Raw genomic sequence first — 22,244 nt, forward strand, 5'->3', positions numbered from 1 at the left:
TCCAAAGTGACAATTTGCATATTAAACAACAAAGACCAGCCAGCGCGCGACGGTAGGGGAGATGCATAATACGTAAATGAGTATTGAAGATGCAATGAAAAAAAAATGCAATTCGCTGAGTGCTGAGTTAAAATCCAGCAAATTAATAAATTACTGGTTTGGAGTGGCAAAACTGACGAATTGGTAGAACAAATTGGGGGCAAATCACTGGAAATCAAATTTGCGAATTCGAGTGAATGAATATTAGTTATTTTTTTCTGAATTGTCTACAATCTTAACTCAATGTTCCTCATTGCATGTTACTCGGTTTTAAAAGTTCAAAAATTATTCGAATCGAAATCGTAATACTTGTTCTTCCTCATACTAAAACTGAGGAAGCCACATTTTAATAACTGAAATTTTAAAACATTTCCACACGATCCGTGGCACAAATTAAGCGAAGAAACAAGTGTTATTGCGTGTAAATATGGCTTAAAAAATAGAACCATCAACAACGTGCAATTCACAGTATATTTTTTTCTACAATTGCATTTTAACAGTCAACTATTTACCAGCCATAAAACTGCCAGCAGCTGTTGGCTCCCCAACAAATACACCTTGTTTTTAAGTTTCATTCCTCGTGCCTTCCAATAAATTCCTCCAGCTCAACTATTCATCTTGGCTGGCTTAATTGTCCCTACTTGTAAGTGCCTGCATTCAATAAAGAAAAAGGATTGTTTTTTTCTCTTCTCCTCGCGAATGTTTTCAACTTGAACGTTGATAGTCGCTTTGTCTCCCGGGTCCAAAATGAGCAATTTGTGTAATGAGATACGAAGATTTTTTTTTGTGTCATACTTTTGTAACGATCGTAACTTTTTTTCTGTTCTCCAGAGTCAGTGACCATGCAAAAGACGAAAATAGTCGCAATTTCCTGCGCTCCAGCGATAATATCGCGAAATAAAGATAAAAAAAGCTGCCTCAAAAGTGCCAAGTTGCCAGAAGCGTCAGAAAAGTGGGCAGCAATTTTACACTTGAACTGGCAACACGGCGGCGGCGGCGGCGGAAAGCGTTTACGGTCATTTTAACTGCCAGGGGGTTGAGGAGGTAGACTAGTGGTTCTGGGGAAAGGGAGTGAGGAGGGAGATGACTTCCGATTAGCGGGTTTGCAAAGGGTTCTCTTGAGCGTGGTTCCGCTGGCTGGATTTGAAACAGCACGGGATGTTGGGAAGAATTTTACGCCAAGTGAGAAGAATGCATTCCTAGGTAAAAGGAGAATTCCTGGAAGGATTGAGAAGATTACAGTGTGAGACATGAATTAAAGGCAGTTGGAAGAGTTCAAGACGGATTGTTCTACGGTCTACTGATAATAATCGCAGGTAGTTGGTGTCTTTCTCACATTTATACAGCAATTTTTATCGAAACAGCTGTCTTCGAATTAGTAGGCAAATACTATACGGAACTCAACACTATAACATCTGAAACCGTACCTACATGAATAAGAAGACGTAATAAAATGTATATAAAAAAAAAACAAGCTTTCAATATAACGCTCTTGCTGAGATATCGACATTAGAAAATGGTGGGTTGTTTGGGTGAGACTTAGAAAACTTCAATTTTCATGTTTCTTTTTCTTTAAGCCGCGGTATCTCAGCAACCGGAGGTCCAATCTTCAATGTCTCTTAGACAATTTTATAGCAAATTTTCTGAACACTAGTCGCTCATGGTCATTATTTTTCTTGAATTTAAAAACTGCAAATATTTCTCTAAAATCAAACTTTCAGTGGCTATATCTTGAAAACGGCACCCTTTATAAAAAAAAACTCTAAAGTACTTTTCGATTGAAAATTTAATTTTACAAACAAAAAATTAGGTCATTTTTTTGCATGAAACTTGGATTTTGTCCATAACTGACTATTTAAAAAAACTCATAACTCGGCGGCAGATTTTTTTACCATTCTTCTCTATGGTTCAAAAGTTGCGGATTTTTGTCCCCTAAAATATATCAAAAAATCTCGAAAATAAATTAAGGGTTTGTGAACAAAAAGTCAATTAAAAAATCTGCAATTTTTTTTCCGTGTACCTATTTTTTCCTCAATAGTCCTCACCTACAACTTTGCCGAAGACACATTGATCATAAAATTCACTAAAAAATTACAGCTGTTTGAATAATTTCGTACCATTTTTTGTATGGACAGCTGCAAAAATTGTATGGAGACTTGTATGGGTGAACAAATGACACGAAATAGCTTCTTTGGGCCTAGGGGAGGCCCCCACAAAAATTCAAAAAATACATTCCTTGTGTTAAAAAAAACAATGTTGGGTCATTCCAGGTCAACTGGGTACACTTTTGGACTCGATCTTCACCGATTTGGACCAAATCAAATGCGCAAAATCAAACTTTTCTCAGTAAAATCGCTGTATCTCGCCAATAGTTCATTTTAGTTTGAGGTTTACATTGATTATTATGTAAAATTGTCCGGGGAACACGATGGTGATAAAGTAAAAAAAAATTAAAAAAAAGTTACTTAATCCACCTTTAGGTGGTTGGTGCCTTCCTCACACTCATAAAGTCAATACATTCAGTAAAATAGCAACATTCCCCCTTAACATGTTTAACTGATTAAAAATAATCAGTCGTTGCGAACCCGGATCAAAACAAATCAACTTTATTACTTATTTCTTTTGATAGGGTTCGCAGACCTTCAATATTTCTGGCTCATCGGCAAGGTCTGATAAAAAACCTATTCAACGATAGTTCGCATGGAAGATTCAGACAATATTTCTATCACAATATCTGAAATCCGACCTCCAAAAAGTGTAAAAAATAACACTTAAGTGCCAATAACTTTTGATTGGGTTGTCAGATCCTCGATGTTTTAGGCTCATTTGGAAGGTCTTTCGATTATCTAACTAACGACAGGTCGCATGATGGACCCGGACAACATTTTCATTGAAATATCTGTTATCCGGCCTCCAAAAAGTGTATAAATAACACTTAAGAGCTAATAACTTTTGATAGGGTTGTCAGATTTTCGATGTATTAGGCTCATTTGAAAGGTCTTTTGATTATCTAACTAACGATGGGTCGCATGATGGAACCGGACATCATTTTCATCGAAATATCTGAGATCCGGCCTCCAAAAAGTGTATAAATAACACTTAAGTGCTAATAACTTTTGATAGGGTTGTCAGATTTTCGATGTATTAGGCTCATTTGAAAGGTCTTTCAATTATCTAACTAACGACTGGTTGCATGATGGACCCGGACATCATTTTCATTGATATATTTGAGATCCGGCCTCCAAAAAGTGTATAAATAACACTTAAGTGCTAATAACTTTTGATAGGGTTGTCAGAATTTTGGGCTCATTAGAAAGGTCTTTTTGAAACCTTTCTGAACATGTATAACATGATAGGTTTTCTTGCAAAAACCACCCTTTTTACAATCTTCCGGACATTCGCCAAAATCGTTTTTTTAGCATAACTTTTGAAGTACTTAACTAAACTTGCTGATTTTAAAAAGAGACCTATGGGACCCCAAGACGGATCGAATGAGACTAATATGGTCAAAATCCGTTCATCCAGTCTGAAGATAATCGAGTGACAATTTTTTTGTCCACCCACCTACACCCATACACACAGACATTTGCTCAGAACATGATTCTGAGTCGATAGGTATACGTGAAGGTGGGTCTACGAGGTCAAACTAATAAGTTCATTTTTCGAGTGATTTTATAGCCTTTCCTCAGTAAGGTGAGGAAGGCAATAAGGAACTCGTCAAAACTGAATTTAATACTTCAAACGTTAAAATATAATATAAGGTGACATTTAAGGGTTAAAATTTTGTTTTTATCGAATTCCTTGGACAATTTTCTATAAAATGCAAACTGTAAAAAGTTTTTTTCTTCAATAGTTGCGAAGTTATGATTAAAAGAAAAAAGATTTTTTTATTTAGGAAATCGTCAAAAAAGAGGGCGGTGCCAAAAATAGACGGATGGTCCAATCAGGACCATACTTGGGATTTCTGTTAACTATCGATAGATGAACGTTCCTTCCAAGTTTAGTCCAAATCGGTGAAGGTCGAGTCCAAAAGTGTACCCAGTTGACCTGGAATGACTCTTTTACATCATTTGTTTTTCCATACAAGTCTCCATAAATTTTGCGGGCTGAAAATTTGAATCTTAAGATGAGATGTTTTGATCAATTTGGTGCCTTTGGCAAAGTTATAGATTATAATTAGGACTTTTCAGAAAAGAATAGTTACTTTGTAGAAAAAACTAACTTAATCCACCTATGTGGTTGATGCCTTCCTCACTTTTTACCAAAAATGGGTAATATGAGTGGTTGGGACACACATTTCAGCATTTTTTTAGATCCAGAAAAAAAGAACACATATATAACTTATGTGGTAATAACTCCAGACAGGGATGCCAGATCTTCAATGTTTTGGACTCTTTGGAAAGCCCTTTCAATTGCCTAACCAACGATGGGTCGGATGATGGATCCGGACATCGTTTACATACATTTAAGTGAGATCCGGCTTCAAAAAAGTACATAAATATCACTTATGTGGTAATAACTCGAGACAGGGTTGCCAGATCTTCAATGTTTTGGACTCTTTGGAAAGCCCTTTCAATTGCCTAACCAACGATGGGTCGGATGATGAATCCGGACATAGTTTACATACATTTAAGTGAGATCCGGCTTCAAAAAAGTACATAAATATCACTTATGTGGTAATAACTCGAGACAGGGTTGCCAGATCTTCAATGTTTTGGACTCATTGGAAAGCCCTTTCAATTGCCTAACCTACGATGGGTCGGATGATGGATCCGGACATCGTTTACATACATTTAAGTGGGATCCGGCTTCAAAAAAGTACATAAATATCACTTATGTGGTAATAACTCGAGGCAGGGTTGCCAGATCTTCAATGTTTTGTACTCATTGGATAGGCCTTTCAATTACCTAACCAACGATGGGTCGGATGATGGATCAGGACATCGTTTACATACATTTAAGTGAGATCCGGCTTCAAAAAAGTACATAAATATCACTTATGTGGTAATAACTCGAGACAGGGTTGCCAGATCATCAATGATTTGGACTCATTGGAAAGCCCTTTCAATTACCTAACCAACGATGGGTCGGATGATGGATCCGGACATCGTTTACATGCATATAATTGAGATCCGGATATTTGTGAAAACACATTTTTATACATAACTTTTGAACTACTTATCGAAACTTCAAACAATTCAATAGCGATGTATGGGACCCTAAACCAAGTCGAATGCAACTGGTTTGGTCAAAATCGGTTCAGCCAGTGCTGAGAAAACTCAGTGAGAATTTTGGTCACATACATACATACACACACATACACACACACACACATACACACACACATACACACACACAGACATTTGTTCAGTTTTCGATTCTGAGTCGATATGTATACATGAAGGTGGGTCTAGGAGCTTTTAATCAAAAGTTCATTTTCAGAGCAGGATTATAGCCTTACCTCAGTGAGGAAGGCAAAAAAGCCTTTTCTTTATTTAACTAACAGTGGGACTCCAATTTTTTTTTTCAATTTTCGAAATTATTTGATGGGTAATTCTCTACCAACTCTCACGAAATCGGGAAAAGTTGCCCCGACCCCTCTTCGATTTGCGTGAAACTATGTCCTAAGGGGTAACTTTTGTCCCTGATCACAAATCCGAGGTCCGTTTTTTGATATCTCGTGACGGAGGGGCGGTACGACCCCTTCCATTTTTGAGCATGCGAAAAAAGAGGTGTTTTTCAATAATTTGCAGCCTGAAACGGTGATGAGATAGAAATTTGGTGTCAAAGGGACTTTTATGTAAAATTAGACGCCCGATTTGTTGGCGTACTCAGAATTCCGAAAAAACATATTTTTCATCGAAAAAAAACACTAAAAAAGTTTTAAAAATTCTCCCATTTTCCGTTACTCGACTGTAAAAAATTTTGGAACATGTCATTTTATGGGAAATTTAATGTACTTTTTGAATCTACATTGACCCAGAAGGGTCATTTTTTCATTTAGAACAAATTTTTTCATTTTAAAATTTCGTGTTTTTTCTAACTTTGCAGGGTTATTTTTTAGAGTGTAACAATGTTCTACAAAGTTGTAGAGCAGACAATTACAAAAAATTTGATATATAGACATAAGGGGTTTGCTTATAAACATCACGAGTTATCGCGATTTTACGAAAAAAAGTTTTGAAAAAGTTACTTTTTGCGTTTCTCTTTGTTTCGTCGTCCGTGTCTGTCGCGGGTGACTATGAAGGGCCATGATCGACGACGACCAACTTTTTCAAAACTTTTTTTCGTAAAATCACGATAACTCGTGATGTTTATAAGCAAACCCCTTATGTCTATATATCAAAATTTTTGTAATTGTCTGCTCTACAATTTTGTAGAACATTGTTACACTCTAAAAAATAACCCTGCAAAGTTAGAAAAAACACGAAATTTTAAAATGAAAAATTTTGTTCTAAATGAAAAAATGACCCTTCTGGGTCAATGTAGATTCGAAAAGTACATTAAATTTCCCATAAAATGACATGTTCCAAAATTTTTTACAGTCGAGTAACGGAAAATGGGAGAATTTTTAAAACTTTTTTAGTGTTTTTTTCAATGAAAAATACGGTTTTTCGGAATTCTGAGTATGCCATCAAATCGGGCGTCTAATTTTACATAAAAGTCCCTTTGACACCAAATTTCTATCTCATCACCGTTTCAGGCTGCAAATTATTGAAATACACCTCTTTTTTCGCATGTTCAAAAATGGAAGGGGTCGTACCGCCCCTCCGTCACGAGATATCAAAAAACGGACCTCGGATTCGTGATCAGGGACAAAAGTTACCCCTTAGGACAAAGTTTCACGCAAATCGAAGAGGGGTCGGGGCAACTGCTGTGTGAGTTGGTGGAGAATTACCCTGATATGTTTTAGGGAACTCAAAAGACATTTTTTGAGCCATTGTGCAAAATCTGGTTTCTGAGACATGAATTTACAAATATTTTGATTTTTAAAATTATTGAAGTGCAAAAAAATATTTTCAAAAGCTAAATCAAATTTGCAATCGAAAAGTAAAAAGTACTTAACCGAATTTTTAATTAAGTGCACCGTTTTGAAGTTATTGAAACCTTATGGTTAAAATTTTTGAAAATTTTAACATTATTCATTAAAAAAAAACCTCATAAAGGAAAGCCACCCCTGAAAAAAAATGAAAGGCTGAGAAAATTTATAATAATTTTGTCCCTTATTAAATTTTTTTTCATTAATTTTCAATCAACGATATCTCGAAAACTGTTTGTTTAATTTTCAATAACTTTTGTGAAATTTTAGGATCATTTCAATAGAAATTATTTTAAAATCAAGCATAACTTTTGACTCACTGGACTCACAATCCAGAGGTCGCCGGTTCGAATCCCGAGGCAGACGCAAAAAATTCTAAGTGTTAATATAGGTATTCGGTGCCCTCTCCCCTTGCCATACCTTCACACTTAGGAGACCGGGAGGCGGAGTCTTGTCGCAAAAAGAACGATACACGCCAGTGGATCCGTTGACGAAACCGCAAGGTTTAAGAGGGCCACATTATAAGGTGTTACGTCGAGTCTGTTTTTTCCGTAGCGGTTAAGATACAAATAAGTTATAATCGTTCCAAATCTTTACTAAAATACTTTTTCTTTGTTAATTTAAATTTTCCATTTTTTTTACCCATATATAAAAATAATAATAAAAATACATCACAAGAAATTGCTTCATTTTAACAATCACTTAAGACTTTAATTCCGTTGAATTGAGTTGGCAGCTCTTGATTTTCCTTAAAATCTCATTCTCTAACTAAAATCTTTTGCTCTTATAATAATCATCATCATCAAAACCATCATCATTTGCATCTTCATTAGGGAAGCCCCCAGACCCTTCGAAGGGGCGCGAAGTTTTGTCCTTTGAATTTATATTTGTTCTTGATGAACCTCCCGGGGAAGAAAAAAGAAGAAAAAACTTCTGCACTTGTATTCTTGACAGCCTCTTCTCCACACCACCCGCCTCCCAAATACCTTCGCAAAAGAAATTGTTAAGAAATGTGTGCGAAAGGAAAAATGTTCAGCGTCGCAAAAAAATCCCTGCTCCCTGCACCAACACATAAATCACTTTGCTAATGGCAATCCACCCTCTTTTCCGGCGGCGCTGAAAACTTTTTTTTTCCTCTCATTTTTCTTTTCCAACTAACTTCGTGGTGTTTGTGAGAGAACTTTGAAAAAAAAATGTCGAGAGAGAGAGAAAGGAAAAAAAATCAAAGATGGAAAACGCGAAACGATCGAAACGTGAAACTGGACGGGAGTTTTTTTTTTGTTCTACGCCAGCACAAACACATGCAAAACACGAGCTCGGTGGGTGGTCCAGCCATCATCACCACCCCCCACGCAATATTGCTGTGCTGCTGGCTGAAGGGGGGTGTGGGTAAAGTGGGTGGTGTGTTCCGTTTGAAAAGTGTCGGTGGTTGACGAATGGAGGAAGGGGAGAAGGAAAAAAATCGTCCCGGTTTTTCCGGCAGAGGGGACGACGGCATCCTGCGGAAGTTCTTGGAGATGGAAGTTTTTTTCGTGAGGGAAAGTATATTGAGTACTTTGAAAGGCCATTTGAAGAATGTTGGCCAAAATCCGTGTGCAATACGCATAGAAGAAAATCATTTGGACATTTTTAAGGATTTTACAATATCACAAATGGTACATTAATGTTTTTAAACTGCTTTTTTGCAGCTTGAGAAATAGTTAATGCTATTTGAAGTAACCGAGCCACGTAGCCCAGTGGTAACGCTTCCGCCTCGTAAGCGGTAGATCGGGGTTCAAATCCCGGCTCGGACCAACACAACTGGTGATCTTTTCCCTTCTGGAATCGATTGCTTAGTAAAGGGAAGGTAGTGTATCGTCACAAACTGGACCTTATCACGACACCTTAGGGAGGCGACCTATGGAATGTTAACATTAACCTTAACATGTTAACATTAAGTTGAGAATGAAACTGCCACTGAATTCCCTTGCAAATGCCGGCCCCGATACTCTTCAAGGGTGTTCCCCTCAGGAACTGGGAAAGATTTACTTTTTTTTTATTTGAAGTAAGGTTAAATTATATTTAAATTTTATGAAATTTAAAGATGAACAAAATTTAAGTTTTGCCTGCAAAACAAAACGCATAAAAATTAAATGCACTAATAAAATACACAAATATTGATTCTTTATAATAGAGCAATTCTCCATCAAAACCGGAAATGGATTTTATTTGCATGTTTTGATTTGGTTCAAATTTAGGGAGCGGCTGTAGCTGAATGGTTACGGTGTTCGCTTTGTAAGCGAAAGGTTCTGGGTTCGATTCCCATCTGCTCCCATCGAGAAAGTTAAGGACATAGAAATACTTGAAATGCTGAATATGAACGAAAAATCAAAGTCGCTTGTGGCGGGGTTCGAACCCCCGTCCTTTGGATTGGTAAGCAAAAATGCTAACCACTAGGCCATGGCGACTTGGTGAGCCTAAACTGGAATTAGGAATACTGTTACAACCAACCCGCAACGCCTTTCGAGGTGTATCCTAGGGTTCTACCTCTCCTACTAACATTGAGTCCAAAACCTCCCTACAAACATCTATACCACTAAGGTGACGTAGGGGTCCTTGCGCACTTTAGATAGGTGTTTACTAACGATCCTCCCCTTCCCTGAGGATAGCTTGGACCCGGCCTGGACCCCCTTATGCCCTGGGTAGTATTACACACTCATCAAAAGATGAAGACATGGTATCTCCCGTGTTGGATTATTGTTCCGGATGAGGGTCTAATACAACCACACCAAACAGTGGGATAAGCGTTGTGGAGCCTTCCGGTGGTGGGGCGTCCTCCAAATGCTAATGCTAATGCTAATGCTAATGTTTTGATTTGGTTCAAATTTTGTGGGGTCCTTTCCTATGACCAAAAAAGTCAATTTGTGTCATTGGTTCCCCAATTCAAGGCTCCATACAATTTTGGCAGCTGAACAAACAAAAATGGCACGTAAATATTCGAAAATCTGTAAATCTGTAAAGGAATATTCTTATCGATTTGGTGTCTTCGGTTGTAATTATCGATAAGGACTATTCAGAAAAAATAGGTACTCGGAAGAAAAAAAATGGCGATTTTTAAGATTCCGTACACACTTAGATTTTTTTAACGTATTCGGTAAAGTTTACCGAATTTTCAAATGCTGAACAGTTCGGTAAATTAAAATTACCGAATTCAGTAAAAATTTACCGAAATTTGGTAAAGTTCAATATAGTGCATCGTACTACCGAAATTCGGTAAAATTTTGTTAATTTTGACAGATGGTTTATTGATCTAAACTTTACCCATTTATCATGTTTTTATGTTATGTTGTTTTTGAAAAAAAAATATGATTTTTTTGGAATAAAAAGATATTTATTTTTTTTTTGGATAAAAAGATATTTTTGTAAATAAAATTTTGACTTCGGTTTTTACTGTTAAATGAAAATTGCAATCGAAAATAACTTAACTTTTTTTTATTAAGTGCACCGTATTCAAGAAAAAGCGACTTAAAGGTTTATTGAACTGAAAAATTCCCGTTTAAGAATTTTATTTTCAAATAGTGTCCACGATTGTCCATTCATGAAAATATTGAAAAAAGAAGAAAATTTCTAATAAAATTGCCAAGAGACATTGAAGATTGGAGCTCTGGTTGCTAAAATACAATGAATAATAGAAAAAAACTAGATAATATAAGATTTTAACATTACCATAAATGTAATTTTCTCAGCTATTTGTCAAATTTTCAATGTGAATGCGAATTTTCAATGTTGACAAATGAATCATTTGTAAAATTTTATAATATTTTCGAAAAAAAAAATGTTTGAAAATTTTGGAATAGCCATCATTTGAACTAACATTTCAAGTGAATGTAATTTTGAATGTTTGACCCTTTTGAAATTTGCCTGGCCTGATTTTTAAGATCAAAAACTATATGATTAGACAAAAATCATCTTGAATAAACTATGATTGAATCTTCTTATTTCTTTTGCAATTCTACCTTCAAAATAGCTTGTAAGACAAATTGTAATAACAGGCAATGTAAATATGATTGAATTAAGTAAGTTTTCGAAGAAAAGTTAACAAAATAATATTGATGCCCCAAAAAGCGATTGCTGATTTCTCATATTTGTCTCTGCTGCAATGACATTGTCAGTTCTTTCGAATAGCTAAAATTATAAAATAAACATAAAAATTAAACATGTGCAACAAACTAGACAACACTCAATTTTATTACAAATTGTCCATTTAATGTGAATACAAAGAGCATGCATTCTGCCAAAACGCTCAACCAAACCACAATGTCCATTTAACACATAGTAAATCATTCCCAATCCAACACCCACAACCTTTCCCAGATACTTAACTTAAATACCAATATTCACACAACATAAAACAAACGATTTCATCTTCAAAAATCTGCTGCATTATCCAAAGATTTCAGTTTCTTGTTTCACTTTGTTTCATTTAATTATCCTTAATAAGGAAAGGCATAAAAAATAATCTAGATGTCAAACATAGAAAAAAAAAACTTAATCCCGATGAAACTCAAAGCAACAAGAAAGAAATTAATTTCTCTCCTTCCAATAGCAATAGGGTCACCTACCACCATTTTTCCCCAAACCCCTCGAATGCCATCCCAGGATATTGGGTGGTACGTGGGTGAATTCCTTTAAGACAAACTCCATCCCCCGTAATTCACCTCACGTTCACTTGGCTGGTGTTGATTGTATTTTTCTTTTCTAATTTTTATGTTCTTTCCCCGCTAGCGAATCTTGTTTCAGATCGATTTTTGAGCAAATTCCTATTTCTAAGGACGGACGCCATCCTCCCTCCCGTCGCGTCGTTTTGGGTGTGTCAACAAGGAAAGCAATAAATTTTCATTCAATTAGTTGCTTTGAAATCTAATTTTCCCGCTGTGCTTTTCCGGAGAACCCCGAAGAAGCGACGCAAAGTGGGTGGAAATTTAGATGGATTTGGGTGCAATTTGGTGGCTGGGGTGGGGAATGACCTAACAAGGCGGAAATTTGACGCCAGTCAGTTGAATTTGAAATTTTTACATATATTTTGATTCGTTTTCTTTCGTTAGTGTTTAATGGAAAAAATCTTTCAAAAAGTTGTTTCACCTTTGGCCAAATTTACAACTAGAAAGAAACCTTACAGTAAAGCCACTCTCACCGCACTAGACCGAGAATTTGAGCAAAACGGAGGGCTTCCTGTTTTGACGATCTGCTGATTTTTTTTTAATCTGTGGTAATTCCTGTGCAGAAACGTCATCAACGACCTGAACATGGAAAAATAAGCCGTGCAAAAGTGTGCAAAGAGAGTAGAAAAAACGGGAGGGTAGTGAGAAAAAATAAAATAAAATGGCAGCAAAAACCAACTCGAGTGTGACGATTTTTTTCCCCGGCCCTAGTCCGTCACCTTTCTGTGGGTTTTCTGGTGATGGTTAGAGGTGATCGAAAAGCATGAAATTTGGCATGAAATGAGTTTGTTATTTTCTTATTCATTAATGCTTAGTATCAAAAAAATAATTGTTTCAAAACGTTTTTATTCAATTATCCACATTGTTAACACTGTTGAATAAAAAAATTAAGTGCCAATGAGAACAAATGATTTCTTTAACGATTATTCATTACCGTCATCTCACCCCCCAGACCCAATGTCACACCTGATGCCACAAAAAGAATGTAAGACAAAAGGTAAAAAAGAAAAAAGGCGAATGTCCACAGAAGGTAGAATTGACAAACAAATTTTTATTTATCTAGCATGATCCACATGATTTGTTTGCAAGCCAGGAAAACTCATAAATGTTACAAAAACAGACATTTGGTCCTTTTGACGCATTCTCTCAAAACCAATTATGCACTTAATTTTTGTAATTATTTTTTAAATGAAATCACTAGATACATCTTTGATTGTTTGTAGTTACTAGCATTTTAGAAGCAAGGTATTTTAAAAAGAAATTAGTCAACTTAAAGAAAGCTGTTTCAGATTGTCATGTCAATTAATTATAGTAAATATTCAAACATGTTAGGCTGATTTTAAAAAAATATCATAATATTTTTTGAAAAAGTTGCAAATTTGTTATGAATATTTGCCAATGGGCGTTTTCTTTCGAAATAATATGCATTTGTTCGAGATTTGATTTAAAATTTTCTATGCAAGTTGTGGTTAATATATTGCAAAAATGTGAAACGTAATCATAATCAATCAATGCTACGGTGTCGAACAAAAGTTGCAAAAATTCAATTCAATTCGGTTTTATTGGTGAATTATCAATATACAATAAGTTCTTTTGAAATACATAACAGAGTTTTGGAGTTCCTTTCAGCTGTGTGTTACATCATAATCCATTTTGGAACAATTGTTGCTTGTAGTTAAGGGGTTACCGAAAGTAAGAAAAAGATAAGAAAAAAAAAACTTACTAAAATTGCAAGGGAAAGGGGATAGAAAGAGAGAAAGCTTAAAACTAGATCACAATTTTTTATCCTTTATAGATGTGCTTGATCATCAGCTCCCCGAGGGCCAGAAATTGCTCCGCCTTGTTACGGCAGGTCCGAAACCGCGTCATCATCTCCCGCGCGAGAGCAAAGAACTCCGGCAGGGTGAAGAGATCTTCCGCGGTGACTCCTTGCTGGGTCGCATCGCCGCTACCGGCAGCGACCACGCTCGCAAACGACCGCCCCCATCCAGGAGGGAACGCTGGGTTGTCCGCTGGAACCGTACGCTGGCCAGCTGCAGGAACGGCTGCGCTCGTACTTCGCTGAGGAGGATGGGACGCTGCTGCTTTCTTCTTCCTCTTTTCCTGCTCCTCGAGGTAGGACTTCCGCGCGACGCATCCGCGGTAATTACCGGTATGGTTACCGCCGCAGTTCGCGCACTTTATGCGCGCCTTGGTTTGCTCTGCCTTGTTCCCCAGGTCCGCCTTGCACGGCAGTGCACACGCCTCAGAGAGGTGTGTTTCACCGCACTTCACACAGCGGGGCGGGAGGTTGCAGTTCCGCGAGCCGTGGCCGAATTTCTGGCAACGGTGGCATTGTGCTGCGTCCGACGGGTTCTTTGAGTAGAACCGCCAGTTTACCCAAAACCCGTCCAACGCCTTAGTCCGCCGCAGGTCTTGAAGTTTGACGGTGCCGCGATCGAAGTACAACAGGTACAGTGTGTGTGTACCTGTGACTGTTGTCTTCCGCGAGAGGACTTTTATGTCTCGCGGCGTTATTCCGACACCCGAGAGGTGCTCCTTGAGGACGGAGGTCGGGCGGTCTTGGTACCCCTGCAAGACGATCTTAACAGCGGTCTTCTGCACGGGGTCGAATGTGTAGAAATTGAAGTTTTTACGCTTCAATTTCTCCACAACCAGGTCGAAGTTCTTTTGGTCAAATGTGAACACTTGCACTGACGATTTACCTATTTTGAGGCAGTACACGAGGCCTTCCAGCTGCTCGTCAACATCGTCCGCCAACGTGTCCAAAACGAAAATTGGTGGTGGTCGTCGTTCCTTTGGAGTAATTACTTTTTTTGGCGAAATCACTTTCTTCCGTGTACGACCGTCGTCGTCGTCGTCGTCGGTAGTGCTACCGTCGGTGTTGTTGTTGTTGCTTTCCTCGTCACTCAGTCTCGCGAACTTGTTACTGGTGGGAATGTTGGCGGATGTTGAAGCGCCATCGGTCGACGGATTGCCGGAAGTAGCTGAACGGAGTCTAATAGGGCTGCGATCCTGGACGCGGTAGTTAGCGTGTAATAACTTGGGGTCGAATCCTTTGGCGCACACACTCCCCGGCGCGATGGCGGACGACACGGCGTTGGGTTGTTTACCTTTTTGCACACGGCCGGTAGACGAACTTCGCGGGTTTTTCGAGGCCGAACTCGAACTGCCACGGCCACGGCCGGCCCTTGGCATGCTGCAGCAGCAAACTCGCGGCTAATCCCGGTAAATTACGGCGAAAAATTTCGAAAAAACGATGGAGCACTGAGCACTTGACTGCTGCTTGCACTCGTGCGTACACGGAGGTGACCAGTTGCAAAAATTAAAAAAGATTTTGTGGCTGAGATCTAAGTTTGATAAGTGCTTATTTTACAGCTAAATCTTATTCAGTTTCGATAATTTATCCATATGGTAGCAATTTGTATCGTTGTTCATTTAATGTTGGATATGTTTTTTATGAATTGACCGTAGTTTTAACTTATTTTTTTTTAACTATTTGTGTTGGTGGGTGATTTGGATAGGTGGTCCCAAAACGCAATTCTTGTAGCAGCTCGTAATTTTTAATTCCGCTCAAACTAAAATTAAATATTTCTATTAGTTCGATAATCAATTTTTAGGCCAATTATACCTACAATTTATAGTTTACACCTTTACCGAACCTCAACGTGTGCACCGTGCGGTCTGGGGTGAGTTGCTCGCAAATTGAATTATTCACCGAAAGCTAGTTAATTTAATAAAGAGAAGTAGAAAGTCTTTCTTTGAAAAAGCACGTTTATTGCACGTGAAGAACATGTTTACTTTTCTTTATTAAATTAACTAGCTTTCGGTGAATAATTCAATTTGCGAGCATCGATTTAGCTAGAAACCGGTCAACTCACCCCAGACCGCACGGTGCACACGTTGAGGTTCGGTAAAGGTGTAAACTATAAATTTTTGAGCTGAATTAATAATTACGAGCTGCTACAAGAATTGCGTTTTGGGACCACCTATCCGAATCACCCACCAACAATTTGCAAGAAATTATATATAAACACTTTTCATGTCCCGGTTTTGCACGCCTCGGTTTTGCACTGCCCCTGTTTTTATTCATTTAGCTACCTCGGATAAGCCCAGTGCTTAACTGAAGCACAGAACTTATGAGATTTATTCTATATGGGAGACATTGGCTACAATCATATGATAAATTATCCAAACGTATTTTCCTATTTTTTAGAAAATGCAATGTTTCTCGAACAAATTCTCAAAATTATTGTTATTGCAATATAAGTATCAAATAGTCGGGATTTTTTCATACATTTCGATAGAAATATTTTTTTAAGTACTCAAAATGTTCACAAAACTACGTATTTTTAAAAAAATACTCAAAATTAATTTTTTTTTTATAATGTGGTTATAAAATATGATCGAAATTATTTCATACATTTCGAAAGTTTTAACACCTTTTTTGGAAAACACTCAACATTTTTGCAAAGCTACGTATTTTTGAAAAAGTACTGAAAAAATGATTTTTACAATATCGTTATAACCTTTGAAAAAAAAAACAAAAAACCAAAATTTCATTAGTTTATCAAAAATATTGTGAAAATTTTGAGTTTTTTTTTTAATGTTATAGCTTCCAAAATGTACGAAAAAATCCCAATCAGTTGCAAAAATTAAAAAAGATTATTTTTTCAAAAAAAACCTAGGTTTGTGAAAATTTTGACTATTTTCAAAAAAAAATAATATCTATCAAATTGTATGGAAAAATTTCGATCATTTGATACCCGTTCTGTAAAAATTGAAATTTTGAGTATTTTTTTTCTTCAAAAAACGTAGTTTTGTTAAAAATTTTGAGTATTTAAAAAAATATATTAATTTCGAAATGTATGAAAAAATCCCGATCATTTGATACCCGTATTGCAACAATAATAATTTTGAGGTTTTTGTTCGAAAAAAAAATGCATTTTCAAAAAACCGGAAAAATACGTATTTTTTGTGAAAAATTATCATGTAATTACAATTGCAATGGAGAGCTGATAAAGATCTTCGCGATTTCAAAACACTATATTTTTTTAAAGTTTGGATGATTTTTCATAAGATTATAGCCAATTGCATCCCCCATATGCGGTGCTAAACCATATGCGGTGCTAAACCGAGGCATGACTGCAGTTGTCAAGCGAACCATAGAGAATTTAAATTAAAATAAACAGTTATAAAAGTGAAAATACGAACGAAAGATAATTTGCCATTTTTAATAAGTTGATTTCACCTCAACTTATGTAGAAAAACTAAAATCCTCATTGAAACAGTTTTGACTCTTTTTTTTCGCTAAATTTCAGCAACCAGATGTCTCTTTGGCAATTTCATTCGACACTGTTTTCAAAAATTTAAAATTAATCAATTTGTCTGTTAAAATATAACTTAAATTGGCTATACCAAGTCGATTGCAACTGGTTTGATCAAAATCGGTTCAGCCAGTGCTAAGAAAACTCAGTGAGAATTTTGGTCACATACAAACATACACACACATACACACACACATACACACACAGACATTTGTTCAGTTTTCGATTCTGCGTCGATATGTATACATGAAGGTGGGTCTTTGAGCTTTTAATAAAAAGTTCAATTTTAGAGCAGGATTATAGCCTTACCTCAGTGAGGAAGGCAAAATTGACTTGAATTTCTATTTTTTGCTCCTCTATGGCTCAAAAGTTGCGGTTTTTTGTCCCCCCAAAAAATATTTTAAAAAAATATGGATTTTAAGAAATTGAACATTTGTGAAAAAAAATTAATTCACAAAACAGGCACATTTTTTCGTGTACCTATTTTTTTCTGAATGGTCCTCATCAATACATACAAGTTTGCCGAAGACTCCAAATCGAACAAAAAATTCCTTCAAAAGTTACAGGTTTTCGAATATTTACGTATTATTTTTTTTTGTATGGACAGCCAAAATTGTATGGAGCTTTGTATGGCTTCTTTGGTCATAGGGACCCCACAAAGTTTGAACCAAATAAAAAAATATGAATGAAATCCATTTCCGGATTTGGTGAAAATTTGCATTTCATTATAGAGTTCGGAAGTGATACGACTTATATCGACGAAATAAGATTTTTTTCTCCAATTTTTTATTTCAAGTTTGACATCCCTATAATTCTTAAGCCCAAACTGAAAAAAAAATCCCCGACTGTACAAGTATGTGTGTGTGCGAGCAAATAATACGCCCGACTAACGAGGTGTACCGACCGAAGCGTGTTAATGGTAATGCTGGCACGTTGGGTGTTGCGAAAATATGATGAAGAAAAACCATCCCGAAAAGGTTCCAGGAGAACCGGAGGGTAGCAAAAAAAAAACGAGAGAAAAGTGTGCAAAAGAAAGCCTAGACCCCGAAAGGCAGCATGAAATAGGCATGCATCGTGGTTCGTTCCGTTGCAGAACCAGCGCGCTCAAGAGTATGTGCAAAAGTGCATAAATTCGAAGGAAACAGCGCAAAAAAAAAGCGAATAGGGAAGGCCCGAATGAATAGAGGCAAACATCTCGAGAACATCAAGTTGAAGTTTGAAGGGCGAAGAAGCGAAATTGAAATGAATAAAAAAACCGAAAGCATAACAGCAAAAGAAAAAATCATTGAACCAAGCCACCCTCTTTGGAAAGCATAATTAGATGTGCCAACTCCTCCCCCTTTTGGTGGCAGCAGCAGTCTGTGTGTGTGGGTTGGGCTGGGTGTTTTGCATGGAAGGTGCTACCGCACACCGTCAAGGTGTGTTTACTCGAGGGGGCAGCGCAAGCGGCCAAGAAGTGTGTGTGTTTTTAGTCGCGTTTAGTAGGGCTGATGGTTTTGTAACAAGATGTGCTGTGACGGCGTTATCTTGCTGTCGGAAGATTTCCTGGAATGTTTCATGAATATTTATTGGAAATTTGCCGGTTCAAGTTTATTAACAATATGGCAAAATAAAAATCCTGTGAAACCATTATTATTGCATCGTTCGACTCAGCAAAAAAAGCAGTAACATATAATGAGAAAAAAAAAACAAATTAAAATATTTTTGGAAAAATTTGATAATTTGAATTTTTGATCTTAAAAAAACTCAATTCGCACGCGTACCTCATAGCCCAGTATTGCACAACTGGTTGAGTTTTGGAAAAAAATTGCCATTATTGGGGGGGGGGGGGGGTTAATAAGTGGTAATAGTTTTCAATATCTCTATATATAAAAAAAATCGACGGTTTTGTTCGAACGCGAATCAATTCAACACGGATCGTCGGATCGAGGTGCTCTTTGTAGCGTTGGGTTCGTATAAGTCCAAGGAAGGTTTATACGCAAACTAATTGACACTTTGGCCACTCTGGAACCGATTCCGGAGCATCAGCAAGTTGTATGGAGAAAGTTACGTAAAATCATATTTTGATCACAGGAGGCTGAATAAGAAAAAAAGCAGTAAACGTCAACAAAAGAAAAAAAGGCAGAACGAAGTTTGTCGGGTAAGGCTTGTTTTATATAGTTTTTTACAAATAAAACATAAATCTTGACTTTTTCCACATTCTTTAAAACCTAAATGTTTGCAATGTTTTCTGAATTTCTTGTGAACAATGTGAATTTTATTGATGAGTAACAAAAACATTTTTTTTTCTTTAAAGGTGTCTAAAAACTTAGCTGTCAAAAATAGAAATAAAAAGAATAAATATTTATTGAACTAATAAATTTCATCGAATTGTGTTCGAAACGAATGTAGACAGATACTTACAAGTTTGTATTTTATTTCAAATTTGAGAAGTTCCTTAAAAAAGCTTTTTTTAAATAATTTTGTCGGTTTTTTAAAAGCAGAATTCAAAACAGTGTTCATATTCATTCAAAAATAAACAGTTCTTAAAAATTGTTAAATTGTTAAATTATTATTTCGAAGAACTTCCTGAAGTTTTGGAATTGGTTCTTTCGCGAAGCGTTTTTTGCATCTCTTCAAACAGAACATTGATTGAGATTTGAAATAATATTTTTCTTAGTTTTGCTTTCTTTCAAAAATCTAAATTTTGTACGACATCTTTTAAAAAAATTAAAAGAAAAGCAGTCAAGAATCATTTCTTTGACGTTTTGCTGAACACCCAATTAAATAGCAAACAAGAGAATTTTGCTGGGCTAGGATTTTCATGAAATCATATTATGTAATTTAGAATTATTTTTTTTATGTCTTTTTTTAACAAATAATAAAATTTAGGTCGATAAACTATCTGTCAAAATGAACAATATTTTACCGAAAATCGGTAGTACGATGAACAATAATGAACTTCATTACCAAATTTCGGTAAAATGCCACCAAATTTCGGTAAAATTTTACCAAATTCGGTAGTTTTCAATTGTTTAGCACATGAAAAATCGGTAAAATTCCCCAAATTCGGTAGAAAAAATAAGAGTTATGAAAAATAGATTAAAAAATAGTATTTGTATGTTTTGTAAGTGAAGAAAAGGTTAAGTTCCAAAAACGTAATCTTTCAACAACTGAATAATAATAAATAACTTAAACTTTCAAAATTCTCAAATATGTACTTTTTAAATTATTTTAATTTAATTTGTTAAAAGTGCATTAATGAAACTGCTATAAGGTATATCGGAAGTTTAGTTTTCCGCCAAGTTATAAACTACAACAAAAGTTATGTATTCACCCATAAAAATCAAAAACAACTTTTCGTAATTGATTCAAGTTTTCAATTAAAATGCACAGGTTGGAATTTTCAATAAAACTATCTTTTTTTCATAAGGCTGGTACAAATTTTATTCAAAGTTTTTGTCACCACCCCCTTCAAATTTGACCCGAAAAATCAGGAGACATATTTTTTTTTCAAAGTACTTCAAAATGTCAATGGAAATTTAAGTGTAATCATCTGAAATCAATGCAAAATGTACTCTCCTGTGTTTAGAATCATTTTAAGCATGTTTTGGTTGATTAAAAAATCCTTTGAATTTTTGAAAATTGTTGATGTTTAAATTCGCAAAAAAAAATGTTTTCGCTAGATTTTTTTATCGTCAAATCTTACATTTTTGAAAACTAATGATTTCAAAACAACTGAACTAGTGTGAAATTCATTTTAAGAAACTTTTTGCATTCAAATGTTGAGACTGGCTTGTTATTTCAAATTATTTTTTTTTAATTTTTTTTATTTTTTTTTGTTTTATTATTTATTTTGCCCTCCCCCTCTCGACTCCGGCCAGAGCCGAGGGACAAAAACTTTTAAAAATATTTGCATCGGCCTAATGTCCATTTTATCCTCGTTCATCTTGGTTTAAAATATATATCTCTGCAACTTTCTTTTTTTTAAATTATTGATCCGACCTGTAGTTGCCTTTCAACTTTTTTTGAGAAATTTTTTTTTTAAATTATTGATCCGACCTGTAGTTGCCTTTCAACAAATTTAAAATAATGACAAATCAGTTTTTCAAAGTGCTACTCATTAAACCCTAAATTTTCAATCGAAGAATCATGGAAACTCAAAAAAAATCAAATTATTCGCTCTACAGCATTGCCTTGGCGTTCTCGATTGCGAGATTCTTACTCGAAACTAGGTGTCCGAAGGCTTGATTGTTGAGGCAATTGCAAACCTCTTTTTACACCATAGCTTCCATCCACCCCGGGATTCGAACTGACGACCTTTGGATTGTTAGTCCAACTGCCTATCAGCGACTCCACCGAGACAGGACCCAGGGAGACGACTCCTACACCTGGACTGAGCTAACGACCTAACCTCTAGGTTAGACCGGGGCCAACATTTACTTCCCGTCCGACGGGAAGGCGTGATCAGACAAATCTCGTCTCGAAAAATGCCACCGGGACCGTCTGGGATCGAACCCAGGCCGACTGGGTGAGAGGCAATCACGCTTACCCCTACACCACGGTCCCGGCTGATGGAAACTATCGATCCGATTTTGATCGGTAAAATGTGAAACTGGTGTGAAACTAAATTAAATTATTTGGCTTTTTTGATAAGTAAGCCATGATTTAAAAAAAAATCTGAATTTATTTTTTTCAAGTGGTTGAGAAAATTTCACACTTTTTAACATGAAAAATTACCGAATGAACAGCATTCAAAAAAATAATTTTTCGTAATTTTAACTGGAGTGGAGAATTTTTACAGTTTTTTAAATATTTTACTTTCAATGATGATCGAGGATGTAATCGTTTTTTTATTCATTTTTTATTTTATTTATTTATTTTAATTTTTGACTAAAAATTCTTCAAGGTACTTTGTGATTCAAAATTCAGTTGAAATTGTCTTAAAAAAAATCTGTTCGGGGTAGTTTTCAATACTCGTAGTTTGTCAAAACCGAGTTTTTGTAAACCAAGGTGAATAAAAAATGGGTTTATTTTTTTGAGAAAAGCCCCAATTATAACCTACAACTTTGCCGAAGATACTAAATCGAGCAAAAAACAGATTTTCTAAGATTTGAATAACGGTTTTTATTGATCATCACCCAAATTCGTATGGAGATT

This window comes from Culex pipiens, chromosome 3 (assembly GCF_016801865.2).
Source record: "Culex pipiens pallens isolate TS chromosome 3, TS_CPP_V2, whole genome shotgun sequence".
Lineage (NCBI taxonomy): Eukaryota > Metazoa > Arthropoda > Insecta > Diptera > Culicidae > Culex > Culex pipiens.